At 44.3% G+C, this 13,149-nt stretch overlaps 2 pseudogenes; both read right to left on the reverse strand.

Moving 5' to 3' along the window:
• Positions 1-11,304: 11,304 nt before the first annotated feature.
• On the reverse strand, positions 11,305-11,424 carry LOC143936999 (5S ribosomal RNA; annotated as a pseudogene).
• Positions 11,425-11,519: 95 nt separating this feature from the next.
• On the reverse strand, positions 11,520-11,638 carry LOC143937200 (5S ribosomal RNA; annotated as a pseudogene).
• Positions 11,639-13,149: the final 1,511 nt, after the last annotated feature.

Here is a 13,149-nt window from a genome sequence, read left to right on the forward strand (position 1 = left end):
ATAAAACTATCATACATCAAAATAAACCATGTACTCTTTTGCTCTATTTTGCATATTTGTACCGGAACTGTGAGTATGTGACAGTCCTGACACACCATCCTGACTTATTTTTCTTTATTTCTTATTAGAAATGGAGAGTACTATCTCAAAATCCGCTTAAATCTATTCACTTCCATGAGTTCTACCGCTAATTGTACCTTAATGCAAAATGTTCACAAAACCATCCATTTGCTACCAGACATGCTGCACATACTAAGAGTAATGTAACTATCGCTCTCTAACGATGTAAACAGTTTTATTGCTTTTCTGACATTGACCGAGTATCTCTGACATTAACTGAGTATCTCTCTGCACTATGATCTTAATAATAATAATAATAATAGGATTGTGTAATGCAAAGATCAACTAGTCTAATATAAGCTTTCTCATTGGTACCGGCATATCCTTTAAATTTAGACTAACGCAACTATTTATCGGCCATTTTCAAGCTAAGCTTTCAATCTCTTACCTTTGAACTGCGATACTTCCTCCCTACAATATTAAGCCATTTAAATGTCCTATTGGTCGCCTATATTATACAACTCTCTGAAAAGCCTATATGTAGAGAATAAAACTAGTCTTACATCTTAATAAAACAGTTTTATTACTCAACCAGTATCAGCTGTCATGTACTGTATTACTTCTTTTTCTCCACCTTATCTGTCACAGTTAAAACACAGTGACAAAACATTTCTTTTTACCGCAGCAAAATGTGAGAAAAGCAGTGTAAGCCGTCTTTCTGCCATATGCAACCATCTCTCGCTACCTCTATGCAATAGGATTCTCTTTCCAGTGGAAACGGAAAACAGTCAGTGTAAGCCGTCTTCGTGCGTAACAAAATTAATGGAACGATTTACACGTTAGAATTTGCAAGCTACGTCAATTTACTATTAAATAGAGTACCTTTGCATTTATCCCTTGACTTTGCAACTATCCCTTGATCCCTTTTGTGTATTCACTTTATCTCGACCTATATATGCTGCCTCAATATTTTCCTAATTTGTTTTGCTATACTTATTATTATTATATTATAGAGATTACTAATTCTAAATCTTTGTAAACCTAACCATAAGTTATAATGTCTACAGCTAATTTTACGTTAAAGCAAAATTCACACAAAACCATCTTTTTAAAACCTTTTACACACTGCACATTAAGATTAATGCAACCATCTCTCGCTACCTCTATGCAATAGGATTCTCTTTCCAGTGGAAACGGAAAACAGTCAGTGTAAGCCGTCTTCGTGCGCAGCAAAATTAATGGAACGATTTACACGTTGAAATTTGCAAGCTACGTCAATTTACTGTTATATAGAGTACCTTTGCATTTATCCATTGACTTTGCTACTATCCCTTGATCCCTTTTGTGTATTCACTATATCTCGACCTATACATACTGCCTCAAAATTTTCCTAATTTGTTTTGCTATACTTATTATTATTATTTTATAGAGATTACTATCTCTAAATCATTGTAACAAATTATAATGTCTACAGCTAATTTTACGTTAAAGCAAAAGTCACACAAAACCATCTTTTTAAAACCTTTTACACACTGCACATTAAGATTAATGCAACCATCTTTCGCTACCTCTATGCAATAGGATTCTCTTTCTGACTCTATTTTGTGTATTACTTCTTCTCCACATTAACTGTCACACTGATAACCATTTGTAACACATAACACTTGCAACACATTTTTTAACAGCGGCAAGAAGTGGTTGCAGTAGCAAAGCAAAGCAATACAGTTTGATTACATTAATAACACATAATGCAACTATTTTACATTCATTTTACATTCACATCATGCATACATCCTAATGTAAGCTGTCTATCACTTTCAATGTTCATGGTTACTGATACATTATGCCGATGACCAGTGGAAACGGAAAACAGTCAGTGTAAGCCGTCTTCGTGCGTAGCATAATTAATGGAACGATTTACACGTTGGAATTTTCAAGCTACGTCAATTTACTCTTAAATACCCTTTAGCTGCTTAGCTCACACTTTGCTGTATGTAGCCGCGTTTACATGTAAGTAACCAATGGGGATTGACATTTCATGTCCATCTCACATCTCTAATGCAATTTGTCTCTTTGCCATGTCATACTTTGCCAGTTATTATACTTTCTCATCCGATAGAAACCTAGTCGTTGCTGATATTTCATGATTACAGCAATCATCTCATCTAATTGCTATTCCGACATTTTGCCTTGGTATTACTTTGCAACGCTCTATTGAACAATGTAAAGGTAAGCTAGATATTTTGTGTATTTCCACTTAAACTCTACCTGTATATACTGTCTCAATATTATCCTTTCTAATTTTGCTAAATTAGATTATAGAGTTTGCTATGTCTAAATCCAGGTTACCTACTCACCTTTATTACGTATACTGCTAATTTTAGGATAATACAAAACCATCTTATTGCTTCTTTACACGCTGCACATGTTAAGAGTAATGCAATGCTACCGTGAACAGTTTAATTACTCGTCTCACAGTAACTGGTATCTCTCTGCTATAGGAAACTGAATTTGTACTAGAACGATCACTCATCTAATATCAGTCCACTCAGTGCTACCGGGATAACTTTTAAATTTAGAGTAATGAAATGATTTCTCAGTCATTTTGGAGCTACTGCAACTAACGCTTCCGATCTCATTTCGACTGCAATACTTAATCTCTGCTATTGCAGAATATTTAGCTGCTTACATGTAATTAACTTGATTGATAAAAACCTACACACGTTGTTGCTGTTATTTCGTGTATTTCCACTTAAACCCGTTATAGTTATTTTGCTATATTTATTACTAGTATAAACAGATTACTATCTCTAAATCCTGGTAAACCAGCTCACACTAAACCATCTAATTTCTACCTTACACGCAGCACATATTAACATATTAACATTTAGCCGGTATAGTGACATAGTAAACGAAATGTGTAGATCACTCATCTAATATCGTCTTTTCAGTGCTACCGGAACAACTTTTAAATTTAGAGTAATGCAACGATATCTCAGTTTTATGAAGCTACTGCAACTAACGCTTTGGATCTCTTTCCTGATAAATTACGCTCTGCAATATTAAGCCATGTAAATTGTCCTATTGGTCTGCTAACAATGCTATGTATAATAATACAAATCTTTTAAAAGCAATATCGTCTCACTGCAATACTTACACTCTGCATAATATATATGAATAATGCGAATAATGCTAATAATAAAGTCGTCTAAAACTCGGCTATAAGTAGAGAATAAAACTATCTTACATCAAAATAAACCATGTACTGCCAAACCAATAACGGCCAATTACTTAACGTCTATCAGTCAATGACTTAACAAAATAAACTTAGCACTCTTTTGCTCTATTTTGAATAGTTGTAGTTCTCCACATTAACTGTCACATTGATATCACCACTGACAACACACCCACTTTTTAACAGCACCAAAATATGAAAAAAGCACTTTATATGTTTCAAAAGTAGTTGCATTAGCAAAAAATAAAGTCCTGTCTTCTTTACACGCTAGCTTTTCTGTATACATGAATCTCTCTGTGTACACTAGCCACTCAATATAGACTAGCCTCTCTGTCTTCTGTATACAGGTGCCCGTAATCTATATACACTAGCCTGCCTTCTTTTTATAATAGTCTCGGTGTCCCAGCCTCTCTGCATACACTAGCCTCACTGAATTCCCCAGACTGTCTTCTGTATACACAAGTCTATCTGTAAAAAAAATAGCCGGTCTTCTGCATACTCTAGCCTCTCTGTGTAACACAGTCTCTCTCTGGATTCCCTAGCCTACATCTCTGCATACCCAGGACCTTCCTCTGTATAATCTAGCCTATCTGTATACACTAGCCTGTCTTTTGTACAAATTAGCTTCTCTGTAGCCGGTCTTCTGTATACACGAGCCTCACTGTCTACTCTTGGTTGTCTTTTGTATACACTAGCATCTCTTTATACATGAGCTCTCTGTATACCCAAGCCTCTCTGTATACACTAGTCCACCGGTATACATTAGCAAGTCTGCATACACTAGCCTCTCTTTGTAACTCAACTTCTCTCTCTGTATACCTTAGCCTCCATCTCTGCATACCCAGGACGTTCTTCTCTATAATCTAGCCTATGTGTATACACTAGCCGGTCTTCTGTAGACATTAGCCTCTCTGTATAAACTAACCGGTCTTCTGTATACACTAGTCCGCCTGTATACACTAGCAAGTATGCATACTCTAGCATCTCTCTCTGTATACCCTAGCCTCCATCTCTGCATACCCAGGACGTTCTTCTGTATAATCTAGCCTATCTGTATACACTAGCCTGTCTTTTGTACACATTAGCCTCTCTGTGTAAACTAGCCGGTCTACTGTATACACTAGTCCATCTGTATACACTAGCAAGTCTGCATACTCCTGCCTCTCTGTGTAACCCAGCCTCGCTCTCTCTCTCTGTATACCCTAGCCTCCATCTCTGCATACCCAGGACGTTCTTCTGTATAATCTAGCCTATCTGTATAAACTATCCTGTCTTTTTTACACATCAACCTCTCTGTATAAACTAGCCGGTCCTCTGTATACACTAGTCCGTCGGTATACACTAGCATCTCTTTATACATTAGCTCTCTGTATACCCAAGCCTCTCTGTATACACTAGTCCACCGGTACACACTAGCAAGTCTGCATACACTAGCCTCTCTTTGTAACCCAACTTCTCTCTCTGCATACCCAGGACGTTCTTCTCTATAATATAGCCTATTTGTATACACTAGCCTGTCTTTTGTACACATTATCCTCTCTGTATAAACTAGCCGGTCCTCTGTATACACTAGTCCATCTGTATACACTAGCAAGTATGCGTACTCTAGCCACTCTCTCTGTATACCTTAGCCTCCATCTCTGCATACCCAGGACGTTCTTCTGTATAATCTACCCTATCTGTATAATCTAGCCTATCTGTATACACTAGCCATCCATCTCTGCATACCCAGGACGTTCTTCTCTATAATCTAGCCTATTTGTATACACTAGCCTGTCGTTTGTACACATTTGCCTCTCTGTATAAACTAACCGGTCTTCTGTATACACTAGTCCACCTGTATACACTAGCAAGTATGCATACTCTAGCCTCGCTCTCTGTATACCCTAGCAAGTCTGCATACTCCTGCCTCTCTGTGTAACCCAGCCTCACTCTCTCTCTGTATACCCTAGCCTCCATCTCTGCATACCCAGGACGTTCTTCTGTATAATCTAGCCTGTGTTTTGTACACTTTAGCCTCTCTGTATAAACTAGCCGGTCTTCTGCATACACGAGTCTCTCTGTATACCCTTGGATGTCTTTTGTATACACTAGCTGCTCTTTATACATTAGCTCTCTGTATACCCAAGCCTCTCTGTATACACTAGTCCGTCTGTATACACTAGCAAGTCTGCATACAGCAGCCTCTCTGTGTAAACCAGCCGCTCTCTCTGCATACCCAAGATGTTCTTCTCTATAATCTAGCCTATTTGTATACACTAGCCTGTCTTTTGCACACATTAGCCTCCCTATATAAACTAGCCGGTCTTCTGTATACACTAGTCCGTCTGTATACACTAGCAAGTATGCATACTCTAGCCTCTCTCTCTGCATACCCAGGACGTTCTTCTGTATAATCTAGCCTATCTGTATACACTAGTGTATACAGACAGACTAGTGTATACAGAGGACCGACTAATGTGTACAGATAGGCTAGATTATACAGAAGAACGTCCTGGGTATGCAGAGCGCTCAGCTTCAAGGTATGGCCAATGTGAGTAATATGAGGGACACTCCTCACCCCCGCCCCCACCTACCAGATCTGACTTTCATCCCCTTGCCCTCTCTGCCCCGGTCATCTGGTGGCAGTTTTATGCACTCCCTGGCCCCCACCCATTCATAATCCTTACCGACCTTTCTTTCCGCTGCTCACAGGAACACACTGGATGACTTGTCTAATTAACCAACTTGTACAAGACACAGCTATTCTCATGTCTGACACCGGCCCCCTTGGAGGCTTTACCCCTCACTGTTTGGGTGGTCCCTGCCTCTCCCTGGATGCTCCACATATACCACAACGACATTGTCAGAGGGGCACCACTTGACAGGACACAGGGCTTTCATTCCGGTGGCATCTCCCATTGGAGGAAGGGATGATGGCCCCAACCCCTTGGCAGCAGGTTCTTTCATGTACAGACCAGGGCGGCTCATCTTCCCTTCTGGAGTCTTGACCTTAGATGGGGGAGTTGCACTTTGGGGGGTCTGAGTGATACCTAATGCGCTGTACTGGAAGGGCTTGACATTCCCGCATATGTGTCCCCTCCCCCTGGATGCGCCCCTTGTCCCCCCCTCTGGCTCCCACCTACTCTTTGCCGACATTGCCTTCTGCAGCTTTCGGGGACCCTGGATGACTTATTTATTGAGCCTATTGGTACGAGACACTGCTTCCCTCCAGGGTGACTCTGGACCCCCCTGGAGGATTTACCCCTTACTGTTTGGGCGGTCCCAGCCTCCCTCTGGATGCTCTACACAGCCCCCGATGGCGATGCAGGAGAGACACTAATTGGCGGGCCCTAGGACTGCTGCTCGGGTGAAGTCTCCCATTGGATGGAGGGATGGTGGCCCCAGCCCCTTGCCTGCCGGATTTTCCATGCACCGACCAGGGCTGCTCCTCTTTCATCTTGATGTGGTGACCATGGAGGGGAGGAGTTGAAATTTATGGGGTCCGGGTGTTTGCTGGTGGGAGTGCGCTAAAGGACTTGACATTTCTGCATGTTTGTCCCCTCTCCCCTGTTTCCCCCCTCCCTTCCCCCCCTTCCCACCCTTCCCTTCCCTCCTTTCCCTCCCCCTTTCCCCCTTCCACTCCCCCTTTCCCCCCTTCTACTCCCCCTTTCCCCCCTTCCCTGCCCCTTTTCCCCCCGGGGCGTGGACAGGGGAGAGGGGGTAAGGAGAGGACAATCTGCCAAAGGGAGAAATGCATTTGTTCGGGGACTGCATGTACTTTAGGGGTATGGGATGGGGGGTGGTGGATCCCATTCTGTGATGCCTTTTCTGTTGTGACGGGCTCCCTCGTGCATGCCTATGTTTAGGGCGAGCCGAGGAGACCCCTCAGTGCTGACAGTTATATGCTCTACCTCTGTTTTGGTTATACTATTGTTTTTTGTTTCTTTGATGTTACTGATTGTCTTTTATTTGCATAGCGGTATCAGACGTGACATTTACCACTGCCGGGACTGGGGGGACTAGGATTCGGGGGCTCCCTCTCCGACCTGTCTACCCAATAACCCAAGTAGGACAGCGCTTTAAACCCAGTGTACATCTGGTAAGCGCTATAGCATAATTGTGCTGTTTTAGTATACCCTTCCTGTACTGTTGAGTGCGGACAACCCTTAATTTCCCTCTCCCCCTGGGGTTGGGGTGCCCGGCCTCTTTTTCCCTTTACCTTTCCTTCCATTTGCCCTTCCTTTCTCCCCCTTAGTTCCCGCCATGCATTACCCACCCAAAACCTACCTTGGTTCAACTTTCTTTGCTTTTCTCTGACGTCCCCCTCCCCCTCCCCGAGGAGCGATGGGAGACTCAGTCAAGGTCACCTCTCTAAACGTTAAGGGACTGAACTCCCCTGAAAAACGGTGGATCCTCCTGGGAAAACTGAACACATCCTGTACTGATGTGGCCTTTATACAAGAAACACATTTTAAAAATACTAGCCTCCCCTTTCTATGGTCGAGATCCTTCCCTAAGGTCTACCACTCTACTAACCCCTCCTCTCTATTCTGATCTCTAGCAGGCTCCCCTGGGTTCTCCAGGATTCTCTGGTGGACCCTGGGGGCCAATATCTTTTTCTTAGGGGCCACATTGGAGAGCGCCTTTTTACATTTGCCACTGTGTACGCTCCCAATGATCACCAAGACACGTTCCTCAGAACTACCCTGCACAGATTATGTGACTTTCGGGAGGGCCAATTGATATTAGGTGGGGACTTTAATGTCCCCTTTCGCCATCGGTTGACACTTCTGCCTCTTGCTCCTCGCTCCCTACCCCTCACCTAGGTCTCTATTCTGGCACCTTAATGAGAGCCTCATCCAGATACCGGAAGTTTTAGCAGATGTGACCAGGGAATTGGACCTTTATTTCCAAGAAAACTAAAGCAGGACTGTGACCCGGGGATAATTTGGGAGGCTCACAAGTCAGTACTCCGCAGGGTACTTATCAGGAACAGCTTGCTAATCTGTTTCGTGAACTTGCCTCTGTGGAAGCGAAACATAAACATACCCCCTTACGGACCTTAGAGATTGAATTAGGGACACTCCATACCCATATTGCTGTCCTTCTCCATTATAAAGCGAAAGCGGCACTCCAGTTCTGTCGTAAACTGACGTAGGAGTCAGAGGACAAATGCAGAAAAATCTTAGCCAGGTCGGTAAAGGAGTTGAAATCTTGCTCTTACATACCACAGTTGATAGATGAGAATGGCCAGAGGGCCTCTACCCCAACCCAAATAGTTGAAGTCTTTGAAAAATGTTACTCTGATCTCTACAACCTGCCCGATTCAGGGTCTGGACAGGACAATATAGACAGATATGTAACCGGTTCTGGTCTACCAACCCTCTCATCGGAATCACGGGAGTACTTGGAGGACCCGATCACACTGGAAGAAGTCCAGACGGCCGTGGGACCTCCGAAGGTGGGTAAGGCTCCGGGCCCTGACGGATATACGGCACAATACTTTAAGACCTTCCTCCCTATTCTCGGCCCGCGCTTGGTGAATTTATTTAATACTCTGAGCTCAAATGGGGATTTTCCTGAGGATACCCTTAGAGCCCACATCTCGTTGATACCTAAGGAGGGCAAAGACCCGGGCCTATGTGGGAGCTACAGACCCATTTCCCTCCAAAATTCGGTCCTAAAACTATTCTCTAACTCCTCGCCACGTGATTGGCACATCACTTGTAGTCCCTTATACATATTGACCAGTTAGGTTTTATTCCCACCAGGGAAGATAAGGACAACACCACTAAGGTGCTTACCCTGATCCGTAAAGCAAAGTCATCTGGGACCCCTTGTCTTTTCATGAGTACTGATGTCGAGAAGGCTTTTGATCGGGTCAAATGGACATTAATGTTCTCGGTCCTTTGCCATATAGGTCTGAGTGAACGGATGCTGGCATGGATAAGTAAGATATACTCACGTACTTACATTCCACCGGACATCGCGCGTACGTTTATGTTGAACTTCCCCCCACCCCTTGTCACTAAGATCCGCAGTTTGCTTCACGGGTGGCATTCTGGCCTCCATTCCTGGTTCAGCAGATGCAATCTCATTAAATTGAACATACTCCCTAAATTTACTTATCTTTTCCAAGCTCTCCCGATCCAGATTCCAGTCCTGTTTTTTAAGCAAGCTCAATCCTTGCTCACTCAATTTAACTGGGCCCACAAAAATCCCAGACTTAAGCGGTCACAGCTGACATTGTCTAAACAACAGGGAGGGTTGGTTCTCCCTAACTTGCGACGCTACTACCTGGCCTCCCATCTGGGCCGTGTATTGGACTGGAATCGAAACAAACTTTCTAAGCTCACTCCCGAATTCCGCTAAGAAGCGCCATGTAGTGCTATAAGTATTTACCAACAGAATTTATGTCACATCCCACTATAGGGGCTTAGTTGAAAGTCAGTCACCTGATCGCTACCCAAAACACACTCACGTCTTTGACTTCCCCCCTATTCCCTATACGTGGCCATCCAACCTTTGAACTGGGGACCCACTTAGAAATTCCAACCTAGACAATGCGTCTAAATTCGTCATTGATGGAAAATGGCCTTCTTTCTCAACCCTAACAGATCCGACAGGGCTTTTCCAACTGCCTTTTTGGAGAGCGGCGCAACGACATCATTTTCTCCATTCCATCCCCAATCCTCAAACGTTCGCCCGCCCTCAGACGGAGTTTGAGACTCTATGCAGGAGCGAAGGCCCTTTGGCCCACATTCTCTCTCAAACAGATTACCCACACTTAACCTGTCTGTCCAACTGGGAAAAGGACCTTAATTGCTAATTTTCCCCAGCACAGAGACAACGCATTATCACTTTGGCTCTCAAAATGTCGCTGTGCACGAAGATACAGGAGACGAATTTTAAACTTCTCACCAGGTGGTATTTGACACCATCAAAGCTGCAGAAATGTTTCTCCTCTTCCTCGAACATATGCTGGAGGTGTGGAGAAGAAGAGGGCACGTTGCTGCACATTTTTTGGTCCTGCCTCAGCTTGGTGGACTTCTGGACAGAGATCCGATGCATAACACAAAAATTCACAGACTTCTCCATCCAGGAAGAGGCTGCATTCTTTCTCTTGCACCATTCACAGATTCCCATTAAGAAGTACAAAAAAATCTATTTTACGTCATGTGATAAATGCGGCGAAATCCTGCATCCCTCTCTATTGGAAAAAATGTTCCCCCCCTTTCATTACTCACTGGCTTAAGAAAATAGAGGACATTAAAAAAAATGGAGGACTTGATCCTCACATCACAAGGTATACAAGAATTTTTTAAACAAACCTGAGACATCTGGAATACCTTTATATTCTCACTGGAAGGATGTCGCCTGCTATCGCCTTAGTGCTCTGAGCTTTCCTTGACTGGCCCCTTGGACAGTGGCTGCCATCGTGTCTCGTCCCCTCTTCTCCTTTTCTGATCTTTCAACCCTTCTCTTTTCTGCCTTCCTCCCCTATCTCTCACCCCCTCCACCCCCTCTCTCTTTTGGAAAGAGTGGAAAATTGGGAATGACGGCCCCACACCCCCCTCTGGATGGATTATGCCGGAGGGACCTGGGGGTTTGTGTGACCCTGGATCTTGGTACAGTACTTTATCCGTGCCTCGAATCATTGTGATTGATGGAAGGCAGACTCACAGTTGCGAATATACCTGTATCAAGTATTGTTCAGCTGCTTTTTGCTCTGTATTTCTCTGTTGCATTATGTACTCGGGGGACCGTCTTCCCCTATTTGGAGAAAAAATTATATTTGAAAAAAAAAAGAAGCCTACGACACCTGGTATTCCCAGGCGGTTTCCCATCCAGGCATTAACCAGGCCTGACCCTGCTTAGCCTCCAAGATCAGACGAGATGGAACAGATTCAGGGCGATGTGGCCGTAGCCGATATCTTCAGGCACTCTCAACTCTCTTGACAAACACCAAGATGGTCACCTTGGAAACAAGCGGAAAAAAATAGGTCAACGGCCACAACATAAAAAGAAGCCTACGGCATCTGGAAATCCCAGGCGGTCTCCCATCCAGGTACTAAACTGGTCCCAACCCTGCTTAGCCTCTGAGATCAGATGAGATTGGGCTCTTTTAGGGTGGTGTGGCCGTAGGAGATTTCTTCAGGCACTCTCAACCTTGACTAACGCCAATATGGTCACCTTGGGAAACAAACAAAAAAATCAAGTCAACGCCAACAACATGAGAAGAAGTCTACAGCACCTAGTATTCCCAGGTTGTCTCCCATCCAGGTATTAACAAGGCCCGACCCTGTTTAGTCTCTGAGATCAGACGAGATCTGGTGCTTTCAGGGTTATGTGGCCATAGGCGAGCTCTTCAAGCACTCTCAACCCTCTTGACAAACACCAAGATGGTCACCTTGGTAAACAAACAAAAAAAAAAAAACAAGTCAACGCCAACAACATAACAATAAGCCTTCAGCACCTAGTATTCCCAGGTGGTCTCCAATCCAGGTACTAGCAAGGCCCGACCCTGTTTAGCCTCTGAGATCAGAGGAGATCGGGCGCTTTCAGGCTTATGTGCCCATAGGCAATCTCTTTGGGCACTCTCAACCCTCTTGACAAATGCCAAGATGGTCACCTTGGGAAACAAGCGAAAAAAAAAAAAAACGAATCAAGGCCAACAACATAAAAAGAAGCCTACAATAACTGGTATTCCCAGGTGGTCTCCCATCCAGGTACTAACCAGGCCTGACTCTTCTTAGCCTCCAAGATCAGACGAGATTGGGTGCTTTCAGAGTGCTCGGACTCTTTCCCCATCACTAATGGGACGAGGCAGGGGTGCCCTCTGTCTCCCCTAATTTTTATTCTGACACTGGAACCACTTATGTGTCACGTTCGGAATGACCCGAATATTACTGGCATATCCAAACCCTCGGCACACCACAAAATTGCGGCGTACGCTGACGATCTAATTTTTTTCGTCTCCAATCCACACATTTCGCTTCCCAATATACTCGTGGCTCTCCGGCGATACGGCAGCCTATCAAACTATAAAATCAATTGCACCATTGGCTGTATTGAATATATCGGTCCCGGATGGTGAGGCCAAGAGGCTATGCTCCGCTTTTCCATTCTACTGAGCTGAAAAATCTATACGTTACCTGGGCGTTGACATCGCAGCGGATTTGGTGCAATTGTACCCGCTTAATTTTCTTCCTCTCCTGAATAGACTGAAATCTGATTTGGGAAACTGGCATGATTTAACACTGACCTGGTTCGGGCGCTGTAATGCATTCAAAATGATGGCCCTCCCGCGGATCTTATACTTGTTCCAGACATTATCGATCCGGTTACCCCCAATCTTTTTCAGACATCTGCAGGTGCTGCTCCGGGACTTTATTTGGGCGCGCAAACCGCCCAGAGCCCGTTTGCAATTGCTTGCCAGACCAAAGGACAAGGGGGGTCTGGGTCTCCCAGATCTGAGACAATACAACAGAGCGACTCTGCTAGCGAGAGTCGTTGATTGGCATTGTAATGGCCCACACAAGCAGTGGGTGGAGATGGAGATTGAGGATGGATCCATTCCCCTATTGACCTCCCCGTGGCTCCTGTCCTCCCTACCAAAAGACCTCAGAGATCACCCCGTAGTGGGAGCTACGTTGGCTGTTGTGCGGAGGTTGTTCCGCTGCACACACATTGCTCCCCTGCCGTCACCAATGACTCCGGTTATAGGTAATCCAGACTTCCCACCGGGATTTACCAACAATAAACTGCGACAGTTGACAGTGGTGGGGAAACAGCGTCTGGGAGAGGTGTGGTCCTCACGCAAACTGTCGCCGAGCTTTCTGACCCTCCGCTTGACTTGTTTAATGCTTATC

The sequence above is a fragment of the Lithobates pipiens genome, unplaced genomic scaffold, assembly GCF_037356315.1.
Source record: "Lithobates pipiens isolate NorthernLeopardFrog02 unplaced genomic scaffold, aLitPip1_a1.2 Scaffold_28, whole genome shotgun sequence".
NCBI lineage: Eukaryota > Metazoa > Chordata > Amphibia > Anura > Ranidae > Lithobates > Lithobates pipiens.